This window comes from Taudactylus pleione, unplaced genomic scaffold (genome assembly GCF_031769625.1).
Source record: "Taudactylus pleione unplaced genomic scaffold, aTauple2 ptg001314l, whole genome shotgun sequence".
Taxonomy (NCBI): domain Eukaryota; kingdom Metazoa; phylum Chordata; class Amphibia; order Anura; family Myobatrachidae; genus Taudactylus; species Taudactylus pleione.
In genome coordinates this window covers 4,005,335-4,017,715 of record NW_028285714.1, presented here as the reverse complement: position 1 = coordinate 4,017,715, position 12,381 = coordinate 4,005,335, and positions in this window count along the sequence as shown.

Sequence of the window (12,381 nt, the reverse complement as noted above, 5' to 3'; positions counted from 1 at the left end):
GTTTTATTAATTTTTAAAAGAGAATCATTAATATGTGATCAGTACAGTAATTGCCACAGACAAATCACCACCTCTGTGTACCTATGCGCTACTGACAAGTTGTTGCTTCATTTTGGGCCTACTATTGTTGCATATATATTGTAATGTTTCAAATGTAACAATTTTAGTTTGTTGATGGGCAGCTGGAGCAGGGTGGGTGCAGGAGGCAACGGTATTGTGGCATGACTTTTCATTGGCAGATCCTGCTGACATGTTGTAGCAGGTGTTGTCAATTTTGAAAATATAAACATGCACTTTGGAGTTTCCCCTTTTCCAGAGGCTCTGGCCCATCAGCAGCGTTCCCTGCAGCAAATTGATTGCTGGCATCTCACTGGACCTGTTACTGACTTTGGGCCTGATTCAGACCCACAGCTATACGAGCGTCCAGGAGGACGCTCCATTCTCATGGAGGCCAGCCCTCATTCAGAGCGTGCGCTCTGCTCAGAGCGTACGGCTCTGAATGAGGGCCTTTATACTTTCCACAGGCAAACATGGGATGCCAGCTTCCGCCAGGTCTCAAACATTGTCCGTTAGTCATGAGGTCCCCTGAAAAATCAGCCCCAGTACCCCTGGGCACCGTCATGACTGCCCCTGGTGCTGGATATTGACCTGTGAGTTGACAAGCTGGCGATCAGATGGAAGGGAGGACAGAGAAGATGATATTGATAGAGTCAGCTGCAGCAGCACGGGTGTAAGAAAGGATGCAAGCAGAATGTGAGTAGGTACTTCAAATTTTAGATATCTTCTAGAATTATCACCAGGTAAAAATTACATCTGACCCCCCTACACACACACACTCGCGCACACACACACACACACACACACACACACACTATTCTATTGTCTCTATGGATGTGTACATAATGGTCTATTACTTGTAGCAGTGTAGCAAATACAAGTGTGATTATTAGAAGTTATTACATTCACTTAGAGCTGCAAAACGTTGACAGTCTTACTGATTTGATGGATTTAGGATACCATCAGGAGCACTGTATTAAAGGAGCACTATGCTACAGTATTAAAAAGAAAAAAACTGCATGAAGGTGCCACTGCCTGCCAAAGGAGCACTGTAAAGCACAGTGGGCCTAATTCAGAGCCGGACGCTCTGACAAGAGCGCTTTCTCTGAATCAGGGCCCTCCTACCTAATATTGGAGCAGCCTCCTGGCCGCTCGCATAGCTCTGGGTGACCACCCACAGCTTATGCGAGCGGCCAAAAAGATGGTCGCGATGGTCAATGGTCGCGATGGTCAATGGTCTATCAGAGCCAAAAGCACTCCCACTGACATCACTAGTGATGTCAGTGGGGCCGGCCCCAGACGGTAGGCGTTCCCATGGGAACGCCTCCGTCTGGGCAGCCACGCCCCTGGCACGCCCACCCAAGGGGGCGTGCTGTCACTCACCATCGACAGCACGCCCCCTTAGTGCGAGACCCATAGCGACGGTTTGGCCGTCGCTATTCGGATCTCGCGCATGCGCACAACGGAGCTCCCTCCGTCGTGCGCATGCCCACTAGGGCACCATCGACCCGCTTGCGAGCGCTCAGCACTCGCGAGCGGGTCTGAATCAGGCCCAGTGTTCTAAAAAAAAATGCACAAGTCATCCATTACTGCTGCTGCAGTGCTGCCCGGTACACCATCTCAGGGGGTGACACCAAAAGAGCAAAGCACCCCCCACACCCACCTAATTAACACCACTGCAACGAAGAAATGCTGGGGAATCTGGGGACTCCTGGCTATCAGGGACTTGAGCAGCCAGCCAGAATCCTCAGACACAGTGTGCCATTCATCAAGAGAGGATGTGCATCATACTTTTTCAATATATTTTATGTGGACCTGAATTGTGCCATGTTTTTTTTAATGTGGATCTAGCTTTTTCAATGTTTTGTGGTTATGGATTTTTCAATGTATTTTATATGGATCTAGCCTTTTCAATAATAACATGTATCCTGCTTTTCTTATACTGTATATGTAGAATCAATGTGGCTCTCCCTTTATATTTAATATGGATTCTGGTTTTCTGGAATTCACGGCAGTTTTCTCTCCTATATTTCTGTATTTTTATAGTTGAATATATTATATGATAAATTAACATGTTATAATAACACCCAAGCCTACAGGCCAAACTTTGACATTTAAAAAAAAAAAATGTATGCCCCACCCCTACTGTAGCTCTTCCCACATCACCCACTGCTCCGTCTACCTCTGTACTAAGCCTTGGAGAGAAATAAAGTGGAGACAAATAAAGTACCAACCAATCAGCTCATACAGTAAGTGTCATTTTTCAAACACAGACTGTAAACTGACAGTTAGGAGCTGATTGGTTGGAACTTTATCTCTCTCAACTCTCTCAAAGGTTTCATACATCTCCCCCATAGACTCCAAACACTTATCTTGTTCCCATACTTACTTATCACACACCACCTCATAATAAAAACACAGCTACTCCTAAAATGTAACCAATAACATCATAGCATTGTCCACAAGCAAAAATGTAAAAAAACAACATGCATTGTAGAAGAAAGTCAAATTCACACAGGAATGCACAGGCCACATACACATAAGAAAAAGCTAGGACATTTCACAATCTACAATATTAAAGATCAAGAGAAAAAAAGTTAATGCTAAGGATTATTATTATTATTATTATTATTATTATTATTATTATTATTATTATTCTTTATTTATAGCGCACCACATGTGGTCCACAAGACCGTACAGAGGGTAAATGACAAGACAGTATATGGTAACACAATACAATAAGCAATACAGTATACAATTAACAAATAACTCTACAACTCTCAACATACAGTAGCTACTAATGCCAATGAGGCAAACAGAGTATTAGTTACAAACTGAAAGCTGTACCCATAGGCTAGGGCACATCCAACAGGTTTAGTGTCACTGCAAGAGGATACAAAGGAAAGACAAATATGAAGTGGAGTCCTAGGCAAAGGAGGAGGTAAACAAGGGTAGCTGGGGAGCAAGAGTAGTAGAGGATCAGACAGGAGGGAGGAGGGCCCTGCTCATAGAAGCTTACATACTAAAGGGTTGAGGAAACAAACAGATGACACAGGGGAGCTGAAGGCAGGTACAAGAGTAAGATGGAGGATGAAACTATGGCAACATAGTAGTCACAGTGCGCCGGACACCGGCTACCACATACCGGGTCCGGCAGCACTGGAATCTCCGTCAACGGCAGGCAGCGGGCAGGGAGTTCCCGGCACCTGCTGCTGTGATGTCCGCTCCGGGTCCCCCTCGCTCTAGCTCAGTGTTGGCTAACCTTGACACTCCAGCTGTTGTGGAACTATATATCCCAGCATGCCCTGCCACAGTTTTAGCATGCCCTAATAGCAAAACTGTTGCAGTGCATGCTGGGTTATGTAGTTCCATAACAGCTGGAGTGTCAAGGTTAGCCAACACTGCTCTAGATGGAAGTGCGGGCGGCTGCGGCTCTTCTAGGAGCACGCGCGCTGACCTGCAGGGGGATTTAAAGTGACAGGCGCTCCAAACGTGAAGTCACATTTGGCACAAGAATTTTTAACTTACTCTATTTAAGGAAGTCTCTGACACCAGACAGGTGCCAGACTATAGGCTCCATACCATACTCCAGTGTTCCAAAGTACTTACCTGTTATCCTGATCTTGACCTTGGCTTGTTTGTGACTCCGAATTTGTCTGATCCCTTGTACTGCTCCTGATATCTGGTTCTGACTCCGGCTACTCCCTGTGACCCATTTACGTCTGCTCCCTGGTACCGTCTCATCTGTTGGTTTTGACCCGGCCTGTCGAATATGTTTATTATCCTGCACCTCATCCAGTGTTCACCAGTACCTGTATAGGGGAACCCAACCTGAGGGTCACGACCTATGTGTCGGACACAGCCAAGTCCATACCTTCTTGCAAGGGTCCCTGATGAATACCGCCGGCACATTAGACTCTGCGTCTCAGACAAAGATCCAGCCAATTCCCTAAATATGGGTTGCATCCACTATCCGTGCGAAAATAGTTAAAGCAGTGGGCTGCTTTTATGAACAGATGGGTTTTCAGTGCTAGTTTGAGTCTAGGGAATAGTCTAATAGAATGAAGGAATACATTCCAGTAATGGGAGGCAGCATGCAAGAAATCTTGAATTCGGTTGTGAGAGGTAGTAACCACAGAGGAGGAAAGGCGATTTAATAGATTGAAGTTGGTGGGAGGGAGTACTGTATGTAGGAAGATGAGTCCAAGGCCGTAGACAGCCAGTATAGGCCCCATCACTCATGGCCACGCCCCCTTAAAAATCATATTTGCAGTACCTCGAGCGTACTGGGGAGAGAGGCGCTGTGAGATCTTCACCCTGGCACAATCCAAGGGGGGCACAATCAGTGTGATCGCTTTCCACCATGGGCAGAGGAGAGGAAGTCTCCCATGAAGCCCAGCACACAGCTGAATGTGCTGGGCTGCTGACAGATAAGAGGGGTGGGGTGGTGTTGGCCCCTCCTACAACCCCGAGTAATTAACACATCTCCCTCTCAGTGCCCCTGGATGAGGCTAGTGTTGTAGAGAGCAGTGAAGTTGGAGACCGCCTTATACAAGAGAGTGAGGAGTTTGAAGAGGGTTCTGTAGAGGAGGGGGTGCTTGGCAGAGAGGGGAGGCAGATGTGAAGTGGCAGGAGAGGAAGATAAGTCTGGCTGCAGCATTAAGTACAGATAGGAGAGGAAAGAGGCCGGAATGCGTGAGGCCAGTAACGAGAAGGTTGCAGTAGTCGAGATGATTAATGATCAATGACTATACAATGGTGGCATCCTGAGTGAGATAGGGTGTGAGGTGAGCGATGCTGTGGAGCTAGAAACAACAGGATTGGGTAAGAGATTGAATGTTGGGGGTAAAAGAGAGGGAGTAGTCAAGAATAACCCCCAGGCATTGGACTTGGGGAACAGAGATAGTAGTATTGTTAACAGCAATAGAGATGTTGGGGGGCGACTCTTAAAGGTCTATGTACTATCACTCCACTTACCGTGGAGTTAATACCGCTCCTGCTTTGCTTGCTAAAACTGTGATACAGGAGGTGTCTACCATGCTTTCTACTAAGAAACCTGTTGCTAAAGAGGGTGAATGTTAAGTTTTCCCCTCAGTGGTTTCTTTTATTTTGCTTTTCATCCAGGCTGGTTGTAATGCGCATACTCGTCTACTTTATTGCCCCCGGCAACTGAGCGGGATGAGATGGGCTGCACAGACACATGGGAGCATAACGGAGACTGGAGGACGGAGGCCGGGGTTCTCTTTTCAGTGGGATTTTCTTTGTGGCTTCCCCCAGAAAATAGAAAATAGACCAGCAGCAATGTGGGTTTTAACTTTATTAACACAGTACAAAAGAAACAACCAGGACTTCCTGACCGCATTTCAGGAGACAGAAGACAGTAGTTAACGGCAGCCTGGGGTAATGATGCGGCGTTGGACAAGACAGGAGACAGTAAGTAAAAAAATACATTGATTTACTAAGCCTTGGATTGAGATAAAGTGAACGGAGATAAAGGAGCTCATTCAGAGTCGGTCGTGAGCGCTGAGCGCTCACGACCGACTCGATGTTGCCCCACAGCGCATGCGCACGACGGAGCCAGCTCCGTCGTGCGCATGCGCGAGACCTGGCTAACGACGGGTGATCCGTCGTTAGGGGTCTCGTCGTAGACGGGGCGAGCTGTCGATGTTGAGTGACAGCTCGCCCCGTTTTCTGGGCAGGCCGGGGGCGTGTTTGGCCAAACGGAGGTGTTCCAGTAGGAACGCTTGCCGTTTGGGGGCGGCCCCACTGACATCATCAGTGATGTCAGTGGGGAGCTTCCTGCTCGATCAGAGCAGGAAGCTCCCTGGGGCTTAAGGTTGACGAGACCCTACCTTAGGGTCTCGTCGTAAGCCCCGATAGTCGCGATGGTCTTGACCATCGCGACCATCACCCTTGTCGGTCGTTAGAGCTGTGGGTGTTAACCCACAGCCTAATGACCGTCATGGAGGCGGCCGTTCAGGATGCAAGCGGCCGCCCTGTTTCAGAACGACCGCTTGCATCCTACGACCGCCTCTGAATGAGGCCCAAAGTCCCAACCAACCAGCTTCTAACTGTCATTTTTCAAACACAACCTGTGACATGGCAATTAGGAGCTGATTGGCTGGTACTTTTACTCCAATCACTTTATTCCATCAAAGGCTTAGTAAATAGACCTGAGGGAAAGAGGGAGATAAAAAAATATTGCATTTAGATATTAGTATAAAATTTAGGGATGTGCAGGCTCGGATAGGTTCGAGTTTGCACAAAAATCCGAACTCGGCATGCAAACTTGCACCTCTCCGAGCCTGCACATCCCTAGTATAAATTAGTATAAAATTAATACAAAACAGCTGTTTTTTTTTCTTCAGCATCCTGCTCTCTTTTTGCCACCTAACCTGCTCTGGTTTATCTATTATTTTATCAAAAAAAGAATAAGAAGAACAAAGGAAACAAAGGAAACATTCAAACTGGCATATTGAGCAGAACCAAACCAAACCTTATGTTCACTTTTGTAGTATATGTTTTTGTTGCATTTTGTCCAAGCAATCAATAATTATCTGTGACAAAGTAACAGATGGCTCAATGTATTTGATTTTCATTGTTCCACTGGCTGATACAGGCAATACCATCTAGACACTCTGGCAGCCCTGCCCTGTGGAGTAGATATAATACTCAATTTCACACTTGGAATTTAAATGGAGTTCGCCACCCTCTTTGTTGATAAAGTCAATTACATTTATAAATCAATGCAAATAACATAGCTAGTTGATTAAGTGGGAGAAACCAGTTCATTCATTTTCAAAAGAGGATGTTCATACTAAATACATATGTCAATGCTGTTTTTGAGTGGCCATTTTCTTATAACACTTTGCATGCTTTCAGCGATTTACACATGTTTAAGTCCTGCATAATTGTTTCCTATTGGCCAAGCCTCCTTGACATCAAATTCATGTTTGCCTTAAACTATGTTGAATATGGGCTTCATTTAGAGGTGGGTGCATACAAGGCTGCAACTGCATTTCTTAGCAGCTGCCCATCTGTGCAAATGCCTCTACAAAGCACTTCTCTGGTGTACATCGTGGGTATAATTGTACAAGAACTGAGGCACCCCCTTTGAGCTTCAGTAGATGCTGTAATACCACTGCCAGGCCCTGGGTTTGGGCTCGGAAATGAGACCACTGTGCTAGACTGCTAGTGCTGGAAAGAATGACATGAGGTAGTTGTATGAGGCTGTTCAACAATCAGTACTAGCTTAGAAAACTACTGAGTCAGAAGGAGCATGGAACAATGCTAGGCTGAAGGACTGATATGCTAGTCTACCCTGCAATGTGGCAACACTATTGAAGCCTTGTACACAGTAAAACAGGTATTGCAGACTAGATAAGTAATGTGTCAGTAACATGGAGGTGTAGTCCATATAGCACATGCTAGGAATATGTGCACTCTGCAGATAATGATATTGAGACTAGGGGTGAGCGGGTTCGGATTTCTGAAATCCGAACCCCCCCGAGCCCCCCCGATCCGAGTCGTATCCGAGTCAGGCTCGACTTTTCCCGCCTGACTCGGATCTGAAATCGAAGCAAAACGTCATCATCACGCTGTCGGATCTCGCGGGTTTTGGATTCTATAAAAGGTACCCACGTCTGCGCCATTTTCTCACTCGGCTGTGGACAGTGAAGAGGGAGGGTGGGAGTTAGGGCTGGCTGGGCTGTGTAGTGTAGTGTATTGTAGTGCTGTGCTGTGCTGCGCTGTGCCGCTGCTGTCCATAGGGGCTGTGTCCACTCCTCCAAAGTCCATAGGGGCTGGCTGGGCTGTGTTGTGCAGTTTGTTGTCCATAGGGGCTGGCTGGGCTGTGTTGTGCAGTGTCCCAGTCCTAAAGGGGTGCTGTAGTGTTGTCCAGGGGGTGCTCTGTCCATTAGGGGTGCTCCCCACAAGTGCAAAAAAAAATATTTTTTTTCTGTGTTTGTGAATTGTGTGCGCAGTAGCCGCATGTGCATCAACAAAGTAGTGCCAAGCGTCCGCCTGTGTCATAAGTAAAGGGCCGGCTGGCTCGTCCATTAAAGGGTGCTGTAATCCCCAAAGTGCTCTCCAAAAAAAAATTTTTTTTCTGTGTTTGTGAATTGTGTGCGCAGTAGCCGCACGTGCATCAACAAAGTAGCGCCAAGTGTGCGCCTGTGTCATAAGTAAATGGCCGGCTGGCTCATCCATTAAAGGGTGCTGTAACCCCCAAAGTGCACTCCAAAAAAAAAAAAAACATTTTCTTCTGTGTTTTTGAATTGTGTGCACTGTACATGCATCTTCAAAGCAGCAGCACCAAGCGTGCGTCTGTCCATTAAAGGGTGGTGTAACCCCCAAAGTGCACTCCAACAAAAATAAAACATTTTCTTCTGTGTTTGTGAATTGTGTGCACTGTACGTGCATCCTCAAAGCAGCAGCGCCAAGCATGCATCTGTCTGTTAAAGGGTGGTGTAACCCCCAAATTGCACTCCAACAAAAATAAAACATTTTCTTCTGTGTTTGTGAATTGTGTGCACTGTACGTGCATCCTCAAAGCAGCAGCGCCAAGCGTGCATCTGTTTGTTAAAGGGTGGTGTAACCCCCAAATTGCACTCCAACAAAAATAAAACATTTTCTTCTGTGTTTGTAAATTGTGTGCACTGTACGTGCATCCTCAAAGCAGCAGTGCCAAGCGTGCGTCTGTCTGTTAAAGGGTAGTGTAACCCCCAAAGTGCGCTCCACAAAAAATAAAAAAAATATTTTTTTTCTATCTTTGTGAATTGTGTGCACTGTAGCTGCACCTGCATCCACAAAGGAGCAGCGCCAAGCATGCGCCTGCCTGTTAAAGGGTGGTATAACCCCCAAGGTGCACTCCACAAAAAATAAACAATTCTTTTTTTTCTGTTTGTGTGTGAAATGTATGCGCAGTAGCCGCACGTGCATTAACAAAGGTGCAGTGCCAAGCATGCGCCTGTGTCCCATAAGTCTGTTAAAGGTTGGTGTAACCCCCAAAGTGCGCTCCACAAAAAATAAACAATTCTTTTTTTTCTGTTTGTGTGCGAAATGTATGCGCAGTAGCCGCATGTGCATCAACAAAGGAGCAGCGCCAAGCATGCGCCTGTGTCCCATAAGTCTGTTAAAGGGTGGTGTAACCCCCAAAGTGCGCTCCAACAAAAATAAAAAATTCTTCTTTTCTGTGTTGTGAATTGTGTGCGCTGTAGCCGCACGTGCATCAACTAAGTAGCAGCGCCAAGCGTGTGCCTGTCATAAATCAAGGGCCAGCTGGCTCATCTGTTGAAGGGTGGTGTAACCCCAAAGTCTCCAAAAAATAAAAAAATCGTTTTTTCTGTGTTTGTGACTTGTGTGCGCTGTAGCCGCACGTGCATCAACACAGTAGCAGCGCCAAGCGTGCGCCTGTGTCATAAGTCAAGGGCCGGTTTGGACATCTGGTCCTGACTGAAGCACGTGCCAACAATTTCTGACATGTCTACTGTCACTGCATATGATACTATCACCACTTACAGAATGGTGGAGGATTACATTGGAGACAGCATCCAAGTAGGGATGTCAGACAGTCCGTACCTGTACTGGTAGGAAAAAGAGGCAGTTTGGAGGCCTCTGTACAAACTGGCTCTATTTTACCCGAGTTGCCCCCCTCCAGTGTGTACTCCGAAAGAGTGTTTAGTGCAGCCGGGAACCTTGTCAGCGAAAGGCCTAGGAGGTTGCTTTCACAAAATGTGGAGAAGATGATGTTCATAAAAATTAATTATCAACTCTTCCAGGGAGACCAGCCTCCAGAACGTACAGAGGGACTGTGGTGGTGGATTCCAGCGGGCACGAATTAATACTCTGTGAGGATGAGGATGTACACAACACTGAAGAGGGTGAGGAATCGGTGGATGAGGAGGATGAGGACGACATCTTGCCTCCGTAGAGCCAGTTTGTGCAGGGACAGATTAATTGCCAGCTTGTTTTATGGGGGCCCAAACTAACCAATCATTTCAGCCACAGTCGTGTGGCAGACCCTGGCGCTGAAATGATTGGTTTGTTAAAGTGTGCATGTTCTGTTTATACAACATAAGGGTGGGTGGGAGGGCCCAAGGACAATTCCATCTTGCACCTCTTTTTTTTCTTTGCATTATGTACTGTTTGGGGCCTAGTTTTTCAACTGTGTGCCACGTGTTTGTGCAGCCCACTCGTGTCGCTTAGCCTAGTCATCCAGCTACCTCGGTCCTTTTGGATAAAAACAATATTGTGAGGTGTTCAGAATAGACTGGAAATGAGTGGAAATTAATGTTATTGAGGTTAATAATAGCATAGGAGCAGAAAAACCCACAACTTCTGTGATTTTAGCTGTTTTTATGCTTTTTAAAAAAAAAAATACAGATCCAAAACACAAAACCCAGAACCCAAAACACGGAAGGGTGGTTTTGGCAAAACCAATCCAGATCCAAAACACAAAGATAGATCCAGATCCAAATCCAAACAACAAAACACGAAAAGTGGCCGGTGCACACCCCTAATAGGCACACACTGGAACCTGCTGGCAGAGATATTAATTGCATGCTAACAACAGTAGATACTGTGCTGAGCTGCACACTGGATATGTAGACTGTAGCTGGAACTGCACACTGGTATTGGATGTACAGCTTGCAGTGAGTGATGGTGCATGCAGGTACTAGTTGGAACTGTAGAGAATTAATGTAATTATAGATGATGTGTCATGAACACTGGATGTGAGTTCAGTCCATGTAGTACACACTAGTGATATGTGCCCTTTGCTGATGAAGTCTGTAAATAATTTTGACAGCCTGCAGGCTGAGACAGGTACTGCACGTGGGTATAGCAGTCTATAGTTGGTACTGCACTTACGGTCTGATGCAAAGACGGACCCTAATGCAATCGCATCTATGCTAATGTCTCCAAAGCTTACCCAAGCATAGGGATGCCCACTGCTGCCTTCTCATATCTGTCCGATGTCATGCTCTAGCGTAAACATCGGTAAAATTTACTCAGATCAGGCAGCCATGCAACATATGTGGCAAGTCTGACTAGCTGCAAACACTGCAGCTGTCCTGACATGCAGAGAGCTCTCATGCTGCAAAGGTAATCGCAACTAATGTATGCACAACCATGAAACAGCATTTAAATGGGCAAACACACCTGTTTTTGTCTAAACACCCCCCCCGTTACCTCTCATGAATGTTTTATACCTGTCACTCACTTTACAAATTAATCCTCTGTGTGAGCATAATCACAAAACAATCACTGTGAATGTGCAGTGCAGTTTACACGCATGTGCAGTGGCAAACAATCACTCAAAATGCATAAATTGAGCGGCTTTGCTGCACGCACTACAACCCTCTTCTCACTGGGTGTCACCATGGCGAGGCCGCCACTGGTGGGAACTGCTCAGGTTCACAGGCAGACAGAAGCTAGGAGAAGCAGAAGCTAGAAATGATGAACACAGAAATCAGAAAGCAGAGCTCTAGATGCTTGAACCAGGAACATGTGAAATACTAGTTGAACTGGCAATGAACATGTGCAGGTGATGGGTTTATTAAATGGGGCCCACTGGACAGTAATTGGTTGCACAGGTCATGTAAAAGGTATTCCCCAGTGATTGCACGTACCCGGAGTCAGCTGACCAAAGCAAGATGGCAGCACCCATGCCATGTTGGCCTCAGGAAACAGCACACAGACACTATGTTGTCACAGTATGTGAACCTTGGGTAGACTGACCAACAGTGACATGCCAGCCGATGACCTGGCGGTGCCGAGTGAGGTAAGAGGGTCTGAGAGCCTCTTACCTAACTGGCTGTGAGCTGTGTGCTGTGTGACAACCACTTGTTGCATCTTTGGATGCCAACATCGGTCACACCATCAAAACTTGCACCTGCCCTATGGCAGGAGCAGATTTTCCATTTGAGTATAGCCTGGACTTTGAACAATTGAGTGACTGTGTAAACACACTGACACTCCTATAAGACACCTATAAGAGGCACCATCTTTGTATGTATCTCTAGCCATCTCCCAGTCACTGCCCAGGAATGCTCAGGCCTTTTTAAGACATTTTCGGATACCATGGGCTAAATGTTATAGATTGCAAGCCATCACAGCTGCAGGAATACATGTGAGGATTCCCGTTTTTTTAAAACAGCAAGCATGTTCAAGGCAAAATCAGCTTGGATTTGCATTCACTGTAACATGCTTGCTGTTTTAAAAAACATCGAGAATTCTCACATGTATTCTCGCTTCGGCACCAGCTTGCACTCTATTACATTAGCCCCATGCATCTCAATTGCAACCTTCGCCTTTGTGCGTACA